This window comes from Pristiophorus japonicus, unplaced genomic scaffold, assembly GCF_044704955.1.
Source record: "Pristiophorus japonicus isolate sPriJap1 unplaced genomic scaffold, sPriJap1.hap1 HAP1_SCAFFOLD_61, whole genome shotgun sequence".
Taxonomy (NCBI): Eukaryota; Metazoa; Chordata; class Chondrichthyes; family Pristiophoridae; genus Pristiophorus; species Pristiophorus japonicus.
Genome location: NW_027254520.1, coordinates 27,093 through 43,018, shown reverse-complemented (window position 1 = coordinate 43,018; position 15,926 = coordinate 27,093).

Genomic DNA, 15,926 nt, shown 5'->3' with positions numbered 1-15,926 from the left:
ACCGGTCCCTTGGCCCTCAGCAACCGGTCCCTTGGCCCTCAGCAACCGGTCCCTTGGCCCTCAGCAACCGGTCCCTTGGCTCTCAGCGACCGGTCCCTTGGCTCTCAGCGACCGGCCCCTTGGCCCTCAGCGACCGGTCGCTTGGCCCTCAGCAACCGGTCCCTTGGCCCTCAGCGACCGGTCCCTTGGCCCTCAGCGACTGGTCCCTTGGCCCTCAGTGACTGGTCCCTTGGCCCTCGGCCACCGGTCCCTTGGCCCTCAGCCACCGGTCACTTGGCCACCTGCCCCTCGGCCCTCGGCCACCGGCCCCTCGGCCCTCGGCCCCTCGGGCACCGGCCCCTTGGCCCTTAACATCCGGACACTTGGCCCATAGCAACCGGTCTCTTAGCCCTTAAAAAACGGCCCCTTCCGCTAAGCAACCAGTCCCTTGGCCCTTCACAAATGGTGGCTTGGCCCACAGCAATCAACACTTGGCCCACAGCAACGGGTCCCTTGGCCTTTAGCAACTGGTATCTTGGCCATCAGCAACCGGTCCCAAAACCCTTAGCAACCAGTACCTTGGCTGTTAGCAATAAACAATTGATCGTTTGCAACTGGACCCTTCGCCTAGCAACTTGGCCTTTAGCAACGGGCCCCTTGGCCCGAAGCAACCGGTCCCATGTTGCTCAATCTCTGGTCCCTTGGTCCTAAGCAACCACTCTCTTCGCCCTTAGCAACTGGTCCCTTGGCCCTCAGCAACCAGTGAGTTGGCCATTGGCAACTGGTCACCTGGCCATCGGCAACCAGTCTCTTGGCCCTTGGTGTTAATCATGAATGCAGGGTCTGACTAGATACTGTGATCTCAAAGTAAAGTGTGACCTTAGTCTTTTATTACAGGTCACCAGAGTGCCTCTCCAGCCTGTGAGGCCTCCTTAATACAGGTGTTCCCAAGGGATTGTGGACTCCCTTGGGACTCCATGGGATGAGTCCTCTGGTGGCTAGACAAGGTATTTAAAGGTTTACATATATAACAAAACTCCCCCCAAAGTCAATGGTGTAACTATTTAGAAGTTGAGTCGATCTGTGGCCTTTCTTTCCCTGGTTGATCGACTCGGTGTAAATGCTGGTTTTGGTGAGTCATTTGTTGGGCCCTCGCTGGGCTACTGTGCAACTGGCCTTGCTGGGCTGCCTGGTGTGGTGAGTCCTGCTGGGCTGCTGCGGGTGATGGGTTCTGCTTCGTGGCCAACCGTGGTGTCTGTTGCCCATGGTGTGTATGTTGTGGGGTCACAGAAGGTGGGGTCCAATATGGGTTGTTGAGGATTGTCCGTGAATCTGAGTTTCATTTGGTCCAAGTGTTTCCGGTGAATGAGTCCATTTGAAAGTTTGACGCGAGACACCCTGCTCTCCTCTTTGGCCGCGACAGTACCGGGAAGCCACTTGGGACCTTGTCCATAGTTCAACACAAATACAGGATCATTAATTTCAATTTCGCGTGACACATTTGCGCTATCATCATATGTACTTTGTTGAAACCGCCTGCTCTCTACCTGTTCACGTAGACCAGGGTAGACTAACAAGAACCTTGTCTTAAGTGCACTTTTCATGAGCCTTTCAGCGGGTGGAATCCCAGTGAGAGAATGTGGTCTCGTGTGGTAGCTAATCATGATATGGGATAGGCGAGTCTGCAGTGAGCCTTCAGTTACCCTCTTCAAGCTCTGCTTGATAGTTTGCACTGCTCTCTCTGCCTGATCATTGGATGCTGTTTTGAACGGGGCAGATGTAACATGTTTGATCCCATTATGGATCATGAACTCTTTGAACTCGGCACGGGTGAAACACGGCCATTTGTCACTCACAAGGACATCAGGCAGGCCGTGCGTGGCAAACATGGCCCGCAGGCTTTCAGTGGTGGCAGCGGACATGCTAGCTGACATTATCTCACATTCAATCCATTTGGAGTATGCATCTACAACCACTAGGAACATTTTACCCAAAAACTGGCCTGCATAGTCGACATGGACCCTGGAACATGGCTTGGAGAGCCAAGATCATAAACTTAGTGGCTCCTCCCTGGATGCATTGCTTAACTGTGAGCATGTGTTACATTTGTGCACGCAGGTCTCTAAGTTCACATCGATACCGGGCCACCACACTTGGGATCTGGCTATCACTTTCATCATTACAGTGCCTGGGTGAATACTGTGGAGATCACTGATGAAGGATCACTACCTGATTACCCCACAGAAGGCAGTCTGCCTGTATAGTCATCTCATCTTTGCGCCGCTGGTACGTCTTTATCTCTTCCTGCATTTACAATGGGACACTAGACCAGCTCCCGTGAAGCACACAATTTTTTACTAGGACAGTAAGGGGTCCTGGCTCATCCTGGTTCTAATCTGTTGGGCTGTGACAGGTGATTGCTCACTCTCAAATGCTTCCATCACCATGGCTAAATCTGCGGGCTGCACCATTTCCACCCCCGTGGTGGGCAATGGCAGCCTACTGAGAGCTCGGCACTGTTTTCCCTGCCTAGCCTGTGGCGGATGGCATAGTTGTATGTGGATAATGTGAGCGCCCATCTCAGAATGCGGGCAAATGCGTTCATATTTATCCCCTTAATTTTGGAAAAAAAAGGGTTATCAATGGCTTATTGTCAGCTTCCAATTCAAATTTGAGCCCAAACAGATATTATTGCATTTTCTTTACCCCATAAACACACGCTAACGATTCTTTTTCAAGCATGCTGTAGGCTCCCTCAGCCTTAGACCGACTCCTGGATGCATAAGCAACCGGTTGCAATTTCCCAAAATCATTAGCTTGTTGCAATACACACCCAACGCCATAGGACGACGCATCACATGCTCTTACCAAACGCTACATGGATCATACAACACAAGCAATTTGTTTGAGCAGAACAATTTTCGAGCTTTTCCAAAGGCATTTTCTTGGCTTTTGCCCCATACCCATTCGTCTCCTTTACGCAGTAAGGCGTGTAGTGGTTCGAACAGTGTGCTGAGGCTCGGTAAGAATTTGGAAAAGTCGTTCAGGAGTCTTAGAAACGACAGCAGCTCCATCACGTTCTGTGGTCTCGGTGTGTTCTCGATTGCCTCAATCTTCGAATCGGTGGGCCTGATGCCATCCACCGCGATTCTTCTCCCCAGGAACTACACCTCAGGCACCAGGAAATTGCACTTTGAGCGTTTTAACCTGAGCCCCACGCAGTTGAGTCGATTAAGAACCTCCTCCATGTTCTACAGATGCTCGACTGTGTCCTGACCTGTAACCAATATGCCGTCCTGGAAGACCACCGTGCGCGGGACCGACTTCAGTAAGCTTTCAATGTTTCTCTGGAATATCGCAGTGGCTGATCGAATCCCAAATGGGCATCTGTTGTAAATGAAATGACTTTTGTCCGTGTTGATGCAGGTGAGGCCCTTCGATGATTCCTCCAACTCCTGCATCATGTAGTCTGAGGTCAAGTCCAGCTTCGCGAACGTCTTCCCTCCCGCCAGCTTCGCAAAAAGGTCGTCAGATTTTGGTAGTGGGTATTGATCCTGTAGGGAGAAACGATTTATAATTACTTTGTAATCGCCACAAATTCTGAAGATGCCATCTCCCTTGAGGAATGGAACAATCGGACTCGTTGAATTCGATTGGCAAAATGTTCCCCTCTCATTACAGCAGTCCAGCTTGATCTCTATTCTTTCTCTCATCATGTACGATACTGCTCTCGCCTCGTGATGGATGGGTCGCGCCCCCGGACTGAGATGGATCTATACTTTTGCTCCTTGGAACTTCCCGATGCCTAGTTTGAACAGCGAAGGGAACGTGTTTAAGACCTGGACACACGAAGTGTCGTCAGTAGATGAGAGCGCTCGGACAGGATCCCAGTTCCAGTGTATATTTGCCAGCCAGCTCCTGCCGAACAGCGTGGGGCCATCGCCCGGTAATACACAGAGTGGTAGCTTGTGCACCGCTCCACCGGAGGATAACTTTACAGTAGCACTACGGATTACGGGAATCAGTTCATTTGTGTAAGTTCTCAGTTTCGTGCGAATGGGAGGCAAGACTGTCCTTGAGGCCTTGCTGCACCACAATTTATTTCAAGTCATTTTGCCCATAATGGACTGGCTCACGCCCGTGTCCAACTCCATTGACACCGGGAGTCCATTTAATTCAAATTTAAGCATTATCGGGGGACACTTTGTGGTAAATGTGTGCACCCCATATACCTCTGCCTCCTCGGTCTGAGGCTCTGGTTCGTCGTGATCTGCCGTGAATTTGTGGTGATTACAAAGTAACTATCAATCATTTCTCCCTGCAGGATCAATACCCACTGAGCTGGACCTTTCCTCCAGAGGAAAAATGTTCTCTCCATCTTACACTGATGTGTTTGCAGCTCTGACCGATGACCATGCCCCAGAACATTAACTGTCCCACTGATCCTGTCCCTCTGGTTTAGTGTTTGAGCCCATGCAGCTCTCCCTGATGATTCTTTGCGCCCTATCTCTGCAATTGAATTATTTGTAGATCAGTGGCAACAGGCTGCAGAAGCGAGCGGGTTATGGGCGCTGATAGGAAATGCTGCTACTCATGGCTGCCTCACACCCCACGGAAGCTGGAGAGGGTTTGAAAGCCGTCACATAAAGTAAATCATGTGGTATCACACGATTCCACCATCTAAAGGAACAGTTTTTATATTGGTGTATTTATGACGCAACTGGATTTAATTCGGAGAAGTGTGAGGTAATGCACTTGGGGAGGGCTAATAAGGAAATGTATACACATTGAACGATAGGCCACGTAGAAGTGTAGATTAACAAAGGGAACTTGGAGTGTTTGGCCACAGATCCCTGAATGTAGCAGGCCAGGTGGATAAGATGGTTAAGAAGGTATACAGAACGCTTACCTTTATTGGCCGAGGCACAGGATACAAGAGCAGGGAGATTATGCTTAAATTGTATAATACACTGGTTAGGCCTCAGCTGGAGTACTGCGTGCAGTTCTGGGCGCCGTATTCCAGGAAGGACATGATTGCACGAGAGAAGGTGCAGAGGAGAATTACGAGGATACTGCCTGGAATGGAGACTCTAAGCTCTGAGGACAGAATGGACAGTTGGGTTTGCTCTCCATGGAACAGAGGAGGTTGAGGGGAGACCTCAATGTGGTGTATAAAATTTTGAGGGGACTGGATATAGTGGAAATCAAGGGATCAATTACGAGAGGCATAGATTTAATGAGTTTGGTGGAAGGGTTAGAGGGGATTTGAGGGAAAGCTTCTTCACGCAGAGGGTTGTGAGGGTCTGGAACACGTTGCCTGGAAGGGTCGTGGAGGGAGAAACCCTCACCACATTTAAAACGTGCTTGCATGTACACTTGAAGTGCGGTAACCTGCAGGGTTACGGACCGAAGGCTGGTAAGTGGGATTAGACTGGATAACTTCTTGTTGGATGACACAGACACGATGGTAATACGTCGTGGAATCTGATACAGCCAGGGTGGTCTCCTCGACTAGTTTCAATCGCCTAGATGTGTCGGAGAGAAATTTTCCCAGATTTCTTTCCCCGATTGACCGGGATTTTTGTAAGAAAATAAGAACATAAGAAATAGGAACAGGAGTAGGCCATTTGGCCCCTCGGGCCTGCTCTGTCATTCAATAAGATCACTGCTGATCTGATCATGGACTCAGTTCCACATCCCTGCCCGCTCCCCATAACCCTTTACTCACTTATCGCTCAAAAATATGTTTATCTCCGTCTGAAATATATTTAAAGAGCCAGCCTCCACAGCTCTCTGGGGCAGATAATTCCATCGATTTACAACCGTCTGAGAGAAGAAATTTCTCCTCATCTCAGTTTTAAATGAGTGGCCCCTTATTCTGAGACTATGAACCCAAGGTTCAGTTTCCGCTATGTAGAAATATCCTCTCTGCATCCAACTTGTCGAATCCTCTCATTATCATACATGTTTCGATAAGATCACCACAGTCTTCTGAACTCCAATGAATATAAGCCCAACCTATTCAACCTATCTTCATAAGTCAGCCCCCATCTCCCGAATCAACTGAGTGAACCTTCTCTGAGCAGGCTCCATTTCAAGTGTATCCTTCCTTAAATACGACCAAAACTGTACACAATACTCTCGTTGTGTCCTCACCAATACTCTATACAGTTGGAGCAGGACTTCTCTGCTTTTATACTCTATTCCCCTTGCAATAATGGCCAACATTACCTTTTCCTTCCTGATTACGTGTTGTACCTGTATAATAAAGTTTTTTGTTTCATGCACAAGGACTATGGAGTGGTCAACCTTACAAAAGGCTGCAGACAGGTCAAGAACGATGAGGAGGCGGTTTTACAGGATCAGACACATAGGGTATCATTTGTGACTTTGATCCATTGCAGGCAGAAACCTGATTGGCCTGTTTCAAATATGGAGTTTCAGGAGAGTTTGGCATGGATTTGAGAAATGACAACATGCTCAAGGACTTTGGAGAAGAGGAGGTTGGAGATGGGGAGGTGCTTTGCAAGGACCGAGGGGTCAAGGGAGGGTATTTAAAGAAGGGAGGTGATGACAGCAGATTTGAATGTGAGGGAGACAGTATCTCCTTTAAGATGCTCCTTAAAACCTACGTCTTTTCCCAAGCTTTCAGTCCCCTGCACTAATATATGGCTTGGTGTCAAAACCGTTCTGAAAATCGCTCCTGTGAAGCACCTTGTGATGTGCAACTATTTTAAAGGCTCTACGTAAATGCAACCTCTTTTGTTTACAGATATCAGAGAGTTACAGAATAAGTATATAATTTAATGTTTTATATGTACACTTCAAATCAGCCGTTATATAATTTAGAACATTAAGTATGAATAAACTGGCCTTTCTAGAAGTCACAACATTATAAATATAAATCTAAGCAACATGTATATAATCTAAGGCAGCATGTGCACAATGTATCCAGGTATACACATCTCCTAACACAGCATATATCTGCAATATTGTATGTATAAGCTAACATTATTATTGGAAACTATATACATATGTATGTGTGTGTGTGTATGCCTGTGCAGTGTAAGGCAAATTATCTATAAATTGAAATAGCATATCTCAAATTTCAGAAAAGAAGTATATGTTTAAACAATGGATGAATAATTTAAAATCATGTATGTGTAAAAACAGTTTGTGCCTATTTAAAATAGCATTCTTTATGGAAATCAGCCACATTTACACACCACGATTTTAACCAACAGGTGTCCATTGCTCGATATCATCTCATTTGAAACGACTTGTTCCAGTGTTTATTTCTCTTTATGGGCCCAGGATCAAGGTCACGGGACAGTGACAGGGTAACTGGGAACAGGAGTGATGTTAAAACGGGGATTCATTCTTCACTCCCTCCAATAATGGGGAGACGATGAGAATTGTTTATAAACAGCGGGTTATTACGATCTGGAATTCACTGCCGGAAATGCCAGTGGAAGTAAAACCAACAGCAACTTACAAAATGGAATTGGATACATACTTGAAAGGGGAGAAATTGGCGGGGCTTTGGAGAAATAGGAAGCGATGGGGACTAAAGGCACGATGGGCTGAATAGCCTCGTCCTGTTGTGCAATGCCAGAAATATTGAGGTGTAACACTCTCTGCAACCAGGAGGCGGCGCCATTGCCTAAAATATTCCCACTCCCTCTTGTGGCCTGTTGGTGAAATGCAGCCAATATTGACCCTTCCCAATTACCAGTGACACTGGTAACATTGATGATTTACTTCACATTGAGCTCTCCTTTTTACCCCCCTCCCTCAATCTCCACAGGAGCAGATTGCCGCCGAGGGTCAGGATCCAGAGACCCAGACTGCATCACTGGTACCTCACCCCAAGGGCCTGATCTCCGCTGTCAGCCCAGACACTCAGTGAGAGCATCTACCAGCAGAGGGAACTGTCAGAGTGATAGAAAGAGACAGAGTGAGAGCGAAAGAGAGAGAACGAGAGCTAGACACACAGAGACAGAGAGAGAGCGAAGGAGTGAGGGAGATAAAAACAGAGAGATACTGAGAGGGAGAGACAGAGAAAAACAGAGACAGCGAGATGGATAGAAATAGAGGGACAGACCGAGAGACAGAGACAGAAAGAGCGAGAGAGAAAGTGAGACTGAGAGAAATAGTTAGTGTGAGAGTAAAGCAGAGCGACAGACAGAGATCAAGTGAATCACAGGCAAATATAAAGAGAAAGTGAGGGAGAGAGAGAGACAGATTGAGAACTAGAGAGACACACAGAGAGACAGTGAGTTAGAGATAGAGAGACAGAGTGAGAGACAGAGTGAGAGATAGAGAGACAGAGTGAGAGAGAGACAGAGTGATTGACACACAGAGACAGTGAATTAGGGATAGAGAGACAGAGAGACACACCATAGAGTGTGATTCAGAGTGAGAGAGAGACAGAGTGATTGACACATAGAGACAGTGAGTTAGGGATAGAGAGACAGAGAGACAGAGAGACACACCATAGAGTGTGATTCAGAGTGAGAGAGAGACAGAGTGAGAAATAGAGACACACAGAGACAGTGAGTTAGAGATAGAGAGACAGAGAGAGAGGCAGTGAGAGATAGAGAAACACACCATAGAGAGTGATTCAGAGTGAGAGAGAGTCAGAGTGAGAGATAGAGACAGAGTGAAAAAGAGACAGGGAACAAGGGAAGGGGAGAGAGACAGAGAAAAACAAAGAGTAAAACACACAGAGACACAGAATCTGCGATATAGAGAGAGTCAAGAGTGAAAGAATGGGAGAGACTGAAACAGAGAGACAGAGAGCAGGAATCAGAGAGTAGAGAGAGGAAAAGGGAAGACAGGGAAAGACAAGGAGATATACAGAAGTAGAAAGACAGTGGGAGAAAGTGAGAAACTGATGGGATGAAAAATAGTGAGAGATAGAAAGACAACGAGAGAAAAGAAAAGAGAGGCAGAGACAAGAGTGAGAGAAGGACAGAGAAGATGGCAGGAAAGAGGCAGCTTGAGAGCGCGAGACAGGGACCAGCGGGCGATACATAAAGTGAAGGACAAGGACAGAGAGACAGAGAAAGAAAGAGGGGAAGAGAGGGAGTGAGCCGGCACAGAGAGACAGAGAAAGTGAGGGTGACAGAACAAGAGACAAGGAGACAGAGAGAAATTGAGATATATGTATCGAGAGAGAGAGAGAGAGAGAGAGAGAGCGGCAGGAAGATACACAGATAAAGTGAGACAGTGAGAGATAGAAAGAGAGCGAGGCAGAGAGATGGAAGTAGAGATAGGAGCAGGGAGATATCTCTGTGAATTCTCTACCACAGAAGGCTGTGGAGGCCGTCACTAAATATATTTAAGAGGGAGATAGCTAGATTCCTAGAAACAAAAGGCATGAAGGGTATGGGGGAAAAGCGGGTGATGAGATAGAGGATCAGCCATGATCATATTGAATGGTGATGCAGACTCGAAGGGCCAAGTGGTCTACTACTCCTTATATTTTCTATGTTTCTAGGTTTCTATGATATATATGTGTATATATATATATATGTATGTATATATAGAGAGATATACATGGAGAGAGAGAGCGAAAGTGAGACAGTGAGAGATAAAATGAGAGGGAGAAAGAAAGAATGAGAGAGAGAGAGTGAGAGAAAGACAAATGGATATAAAGTGGGGCATGGGGAGACAGATCTATACATATATAGATTATAGATATAGATAGATAGAGAGAGACAGTGAGAGATAAAGAGAGAGTGTGAGAGAAATAAATGACGGGAGAGACAGAGAATGAGGGACAGAAAAGTAGAGACAGAGAAATATAGCTGGGGAGAGGGAGAGAGACCGACAGACAGGGAGGGAGAAAAAATAACGACATACAGTGGAAGAGAATGAGAAAGAGACAGAGCGACGGGAAGAGAGAGAAAGGAGAGGTAAGTAGATAGAAGCAGAGGGAGATGTACTTCCCTCCTTGTTCTGTAAATTCAGTGTGTTGTGGGCCCTTTGAGCAGTCAATAATCCCCTGACAGAATATGTTTTAATACCCGGTATCAGAATAGGATGGCAGGGGTTCACATCACCGTGTTAGACACGGGAGTGGATCCTGGAGCACAGGGACTCCAGGCAATAGCACTGATTGTAGTTCAGGCCTTGCGTGTCCTTGGACTCCCGTACTCAGCGCACTATAAAGCGAACACCTCTGGTGTTGGAGGTCCCACAAACCCGAGCCACTCTGCCAAACAGCCACATAGACTTTCAGTACGGCTTCTAATCGATCGATCAATCATTTCATTCATTGAGAAACGGAAGGTTTTACAATTTGACACAGCGTTTAGTGTACCTAAGACAGTATCTGACTATCATCTAAAATGTATGTTGATAAATTATTGGGAGACTAGAAGTGGGAGTGATGATCAACACTGAGTTGGCCTCTTTCACATTTACCAATGTAACACTTTGCTCTCAGCAATCACTGTTAGTGGGGTTATTAATTCTTGCACATTATTCCCTCACTTTAATATTATCCCACGTAATTAGCACAGTGGAGATATTACTAAATGGACCTGGGAACATTGGACATTGCATTCACGATTTTCAGTGTGAGCCCTTTCCCCTATGCCAGTAATAATTTAAGTTTAGATTTTTGACTGGAAGAGGGTTGTAGAGATTGATGTGGTTGGCCAATGCCAGGAATAAATAACACTTGGGGAAGGAATGTGCTGTACAATGGTGCATTACTTGTGGCCATTCTCAAAAGATATTCTGCGAAATCGACATGTGCCTTGGCCTTTCTCAGGAGTGACAGCACATGACAATGAGCAAGCCCGATCTAATCGCTGATCTGGGCACAATTTGCGGATTAAATCATTTTTCGAGAGACATAATTATTTCTAAGCGCGATTTCAAAAGCATTAAAGTAGCACTTCAATGTGCAATTTTTAACGGTTGTATAAATGATGTCATCCTTGATTGTGCTTGTGTATAATTGTCAGTGGAAACAGAGCCAATCTCTCACTTTCTACTGTTCAAATGGTTTTAAGACCATTTAGAATAAACAGACCGCGACTTTTCAATGTAACTCGTAAATCTGCATCATGTGGAATCTATATGGGTAGAGCTGCGAAACACTAAAGGGCAGAAAACGTCAGTGGGAGTTGTGTACAGACCACCAAACAATAGTAGTGAGTTTGGGGATGCATTAAACAGGAAATTAGGGATGCTGCAATAAGGGTAGAGCAGTTATCATGGGTGACTTTAATCTACATATAGATTAGGCTAACGAAACTGGTAGCAATACAGTGGAGGAGGATTTATGGAGGGTATAAGGGATGGTTTTCTAGACCAATATGTCGAGGAAACAACGAGAGAACAGGCCATCCTAGCCTGGGTCTTGTGTGACGAGAGAGGAATAATTAGCAATCTGGTCATGTGGGGCCCCTTGGGGAAAAGTGGTAGAATTCTTCATTAAGATGGAAAGCGACACAGTTAATTCAGAGACTAGCGTCGTGAACTTAAAGAAAGGAAACTTCAATGGTATGAGACGTGATTTGGCTGGGATAGACTGGTGAATGATACTTAAAGGTTTGCCGGTGGATAGGTAATGGCAGACATTTATAGATCACATGGATGAATTACAACTATTGTACATCCCTGTCTGGCGTAAAAATAAAACAGGAACGGTGGCTCAACCGTGGCTAACAAGGGAAATTAGGGATAGTTTTAAATCCAAGGAAGAGGCATAGAAATTGGCCAGAAAAAGTAGCACACCTGAGGACTGGGAGACATTTAGAATTCAGCAGAGGAGGACTAAGGGTGTAATTAGGAGGGGGAAAATAGAGTATGAGAGTAAGCTTGCAGGGAACATAAAAACTGACTGCAAAAGCTTCTATAGATATGTGAAAAGAAAACTAATGTAGGTCCCTTGCAGTCAGAATCAGGTGAATTCATAATGGGGAACAAGGAAATGGCAGACCAATTGAACAAATAGTTTGGTTCTGTCTTCACTAAAGAAGATACAAATAACCTCCCGAAAATTCTAGGGGAGCGAGGGTCTAGCGAGATGGGGGAACTGAGGGAAATCCTTATCAGTCAGGAAATGGTGTTAGGGAAATTGAAGGGACTGAAGGATGATAAATGCCCAGGGCCTGATAGTCTGCATCCCAGAGTATTAAGGAAGTGATCCTAGAAATAGTAGATGCATTGCTGGTCATTTTCCAAAATTCCTTGGACTCTGGATAAGTACCTATGGATTGGAGGGTAGCTAATGTAACCCAACATTTTAAACTGGAGGGAGAGAAAAAAAACAGGGAATTATAGAGCGGTTAGCCTGACATCGGTAGTGGGAAAAATGCTGGAATTAATTATTAAACATGTAATTTGGAAAGCAGTGATAGGATCGGTACAAGTCAGCATGGATTTATGAAAGGGAAATCATGCTTGACAAAACTTCTAGGGTTATTTGAGGATGTAACTAGTAGAGTGGATAAGGGACAACCAGTGGATGTGATGCATGTGGACTTTCAAAAGGCTTTTGACAAGGTTCCACACAAGAGATAGTGTGCAAAATTAAGGCACATGCTACTGGGGGTAATGTATTGACCTGGATAGAGAACTGGTTGGCAGACAGAAGCAAAGAGTGGGAATAAACGGTCCTTTTCAGAATGGCAGGCAGTGACTAGTGGAGTGCCGCAAGGTTTAGTGCTGGGATCCCAGCTATTTACAATATACATCAATGATTTAGATGAAGGAATTGAATGTAATATCTTCAAGTTTGCAGATGATAATAAGCTGGGTGGCAGTGTGACCTGTGAGGAGGATGCTAAGAGGCTGCAGGGTGAATTGGACAGGTTAGGTGAGTGGGCAAATGCATGTCAGATGCAGTGTAATGTGGATAAACGTGAAGTTATCCACTTTGGTGGCAAAAACAGGAAGGCAGATAATTATCTGAATGGTGACAGATTAGTAAAAGTGGTGATGTAACGAGACCTGGGTGTCATGGTACATCAGTCACTGCTACCAGTGCCACGTGATAGTCAGAGTTGGAATCGCAGGATAGCGCAGATGAATACGTGGCTTGAGCAGTGGTGCAGCAGGGAGGGATTCAAATTCCTGGGGCATTGGGACCGGTTCTGGGGGAGGTGGGACCAGTACAAACCGGACGGTCTGCACCTGGGCAGGACCAGAACCAATGTCCTAGGGGGAGTGTTTGCTAGTGCTGTTGGGGAGGATTTAAACTAATATGGCAGGGGGAAGGGAACCAATGCAGGGAGACAGAGGGAAACAAAAAGGAGGCAAAAGCAAAAGACAGAAAGGAGATGAGGAAAAGTGGAGGGCAGAGAAACCCATGGCAAAGAACAAAAAGGGCCACTGTACAGCAAAATTCTAAAAGGACAAAGGGTGTTCAAAAAAACAAGCCTGAAGGCTTTGTGGCTTAATGCAAGGAGTATCCGCAATAAGGTGGATGAATTAATTGTACAAATAGATGTGAATAAATATGATGTGATTGGGATTACGGAGACGTGGCTCCAGGATGATCAGGGCTGGGAACTCAAAATTCAGGGGTATTCAACATTCAGGAAGGATAGAATAAAAGGAAAAGGAGGTGGGGTAGCATTGCTGGTTAAAGAGGAGATTAATGCAATAGTTAGGAAAGACATTAGCTTGGATGATGTGGAATCTATATGGGTAGAGCTACAGAACACCAAAGGGCAAAAAACGTTAGTGGGAGTTGTGTATAGACCTCCAAACAGTAATAGGGATGTTGGGGAGGGCATCAAACAGGAAATTATGGGTGCATGCAATAAAGGTGTAGCAGTTATAATGGGTGACTTTAATATACACATAGATTGGGCTAGCCAAACTGGAAGCAATACGGTGGAGGAGGATTTCCTCGAGTGCATAAGGGATGGTTTTCTAGACCAATATGTTGAGGAACCAACTAGGGGGGAGGCCATCTTAGACTGGGTGTTATGTAATGAGAGAGGATTAATTAGCAATCTCGTTGTGCGAGGCCCCTTGGGGAAGAGTGACCATAATATGGTGGAATTCTGCATTAGGATGGAGAATGAAACAGTAAAGTCAGAGACCATGGTCCAGAACTTAAAGAAGGATAACTTTGAAGGTATGAGGCGTGAATTGGCTAGGATAGATTGGCGAATGATACTTAAGGGGTTGACTGTGGATGGGCAATGGCAGACATTTAGACACCGCATGGATGAATTACAACAATTGTACATTCCTGTCTGGCGGAAAAATAAAAAAGGGAAGGTGGCTCAACCGTGGCTATCTAGGGAAATCAGGGATAGTATTAAATCCAAGGAAGTGGCATACAAATTGGCCAGAAATAGCAGCGAACCCGGGGACTGGGAGAAATTTAGATCTCAGCAGAGGAGGACAAAGGATTTGATTAGAGCAGGGAAAATAGAGTACGAGAAGAAGCTTGCAGGGAACATTAAGGCGGATTGCAAAAATTTCTATAGGTATGTAAAGAGAAAAAGGTTAGTAAAGACAAACGTAGGTCCCCTGCAGTCAGAATCAGGGGAAGTCATAACAGGGAACAAAGAAATGGCAGACCAATTGAAAAAGTACTTTGGTTCAGTATTCACTAAGGAGGACACAAACAACCTTCCGAATATAAAAGGGGTCAAAGGGTCTAGTAAGGAGGGGGAACTGAGGGAAATCTTTATTAGTCGGGAAATTGTGTTGGGGAAATTGATGGGATTGAAGGCCGATAAATCCCCAGGGCCTGATGGACTGCATCCCAGAGTACTTAAGGAGGTGGCCTTGGAAATAGCGGATGCATTGACAGTCATTTTCCAACATTCCATTGACTCTGGATCAGTTCCTATGGAGTGTAGGGTAGCCAATGTAACCCCACTTTTTAAAAAAGGAGGGAGAGAGAAAACAGGGAATTATAGACCGGTCAGCCTGACCTCAGGAGTGGGTAAAATGATGGAATCAATTATTAAGGATGTCATAGCAGCGCTTTTGGCAAATGGTGACATGATAGGTCCAAGTCAGCATGGATTTGTGAAAGGGAAATCATGCTTGACAAATCTTCTGGAATTTTTTGAGGATGTTTCCAGTAGAGTGGACAAGGGAGAACCAGTTGATGTGGTATATTTGGACTTTCAGAAGGCTTTCGACAAGGTCCCACACAAGAGATTAATGTGCAAAGTTAAAGCACATGGGATTGGGTGTAGTGTGCTGACATGGATTGAGAACTGGTTGTCAGACAGGAAGCAAAGAGTAGGAGTAAATGGGTACTTTTCAGAATGGCAGGCAGTGACTAGTGGGGTACCGCAAGGTTCTGTGCTGGGGCCCCAGCTGTTTACATTGTATATTAATGATTTAGACGAGGGGATTAAATGCAGTATCTCCAAATTTGCGAATGACACTAAGTTCGGTGGCAGTGTGAGCTGCGAGGAGGATGCTATTAGGCTGCAGAGTGACTTCGATAGGTTAGGTGAGTGGACAAATGCATGGCAGATGAAGTATAATGTGGATAAATGTGAGATTATCCACTTTGGTGGTAAAAACAGAGAGACAGACTATTATCTGAATGGTGACAGATTAGGAAAAGGGGAGGTGCAATGAGACCTGGGTGTCATGGTACATCAGTCATTGAAGGTTAGCATGCAGGTACAGCAGGCGGTTAAGAAAGCAAATGGCATGTTGGCCTTCATAGCGAGGGGATTTTAGTACAGGGGCAGGGAGGTGTTGCTACAGTTGTACAGGGCCTTGGTGAGGCCACACCTGGAGTATTGTGTGCAGTTTTGGTCTCCTAACTTGAGGAAGGACATTCTTGCTATTGAGGGAGTGCAGCGAAGGTTCACCAGACTGATTCCCGGGATGGTGGGACTGACCTATCAAGAAAGACTGGATCAACTTGGCTTGTGTTCACTGGAGTTCAGAAGAGTGAGAGGGGACCTCATAGAAACGTTTAAAATTCTAACGGGTTT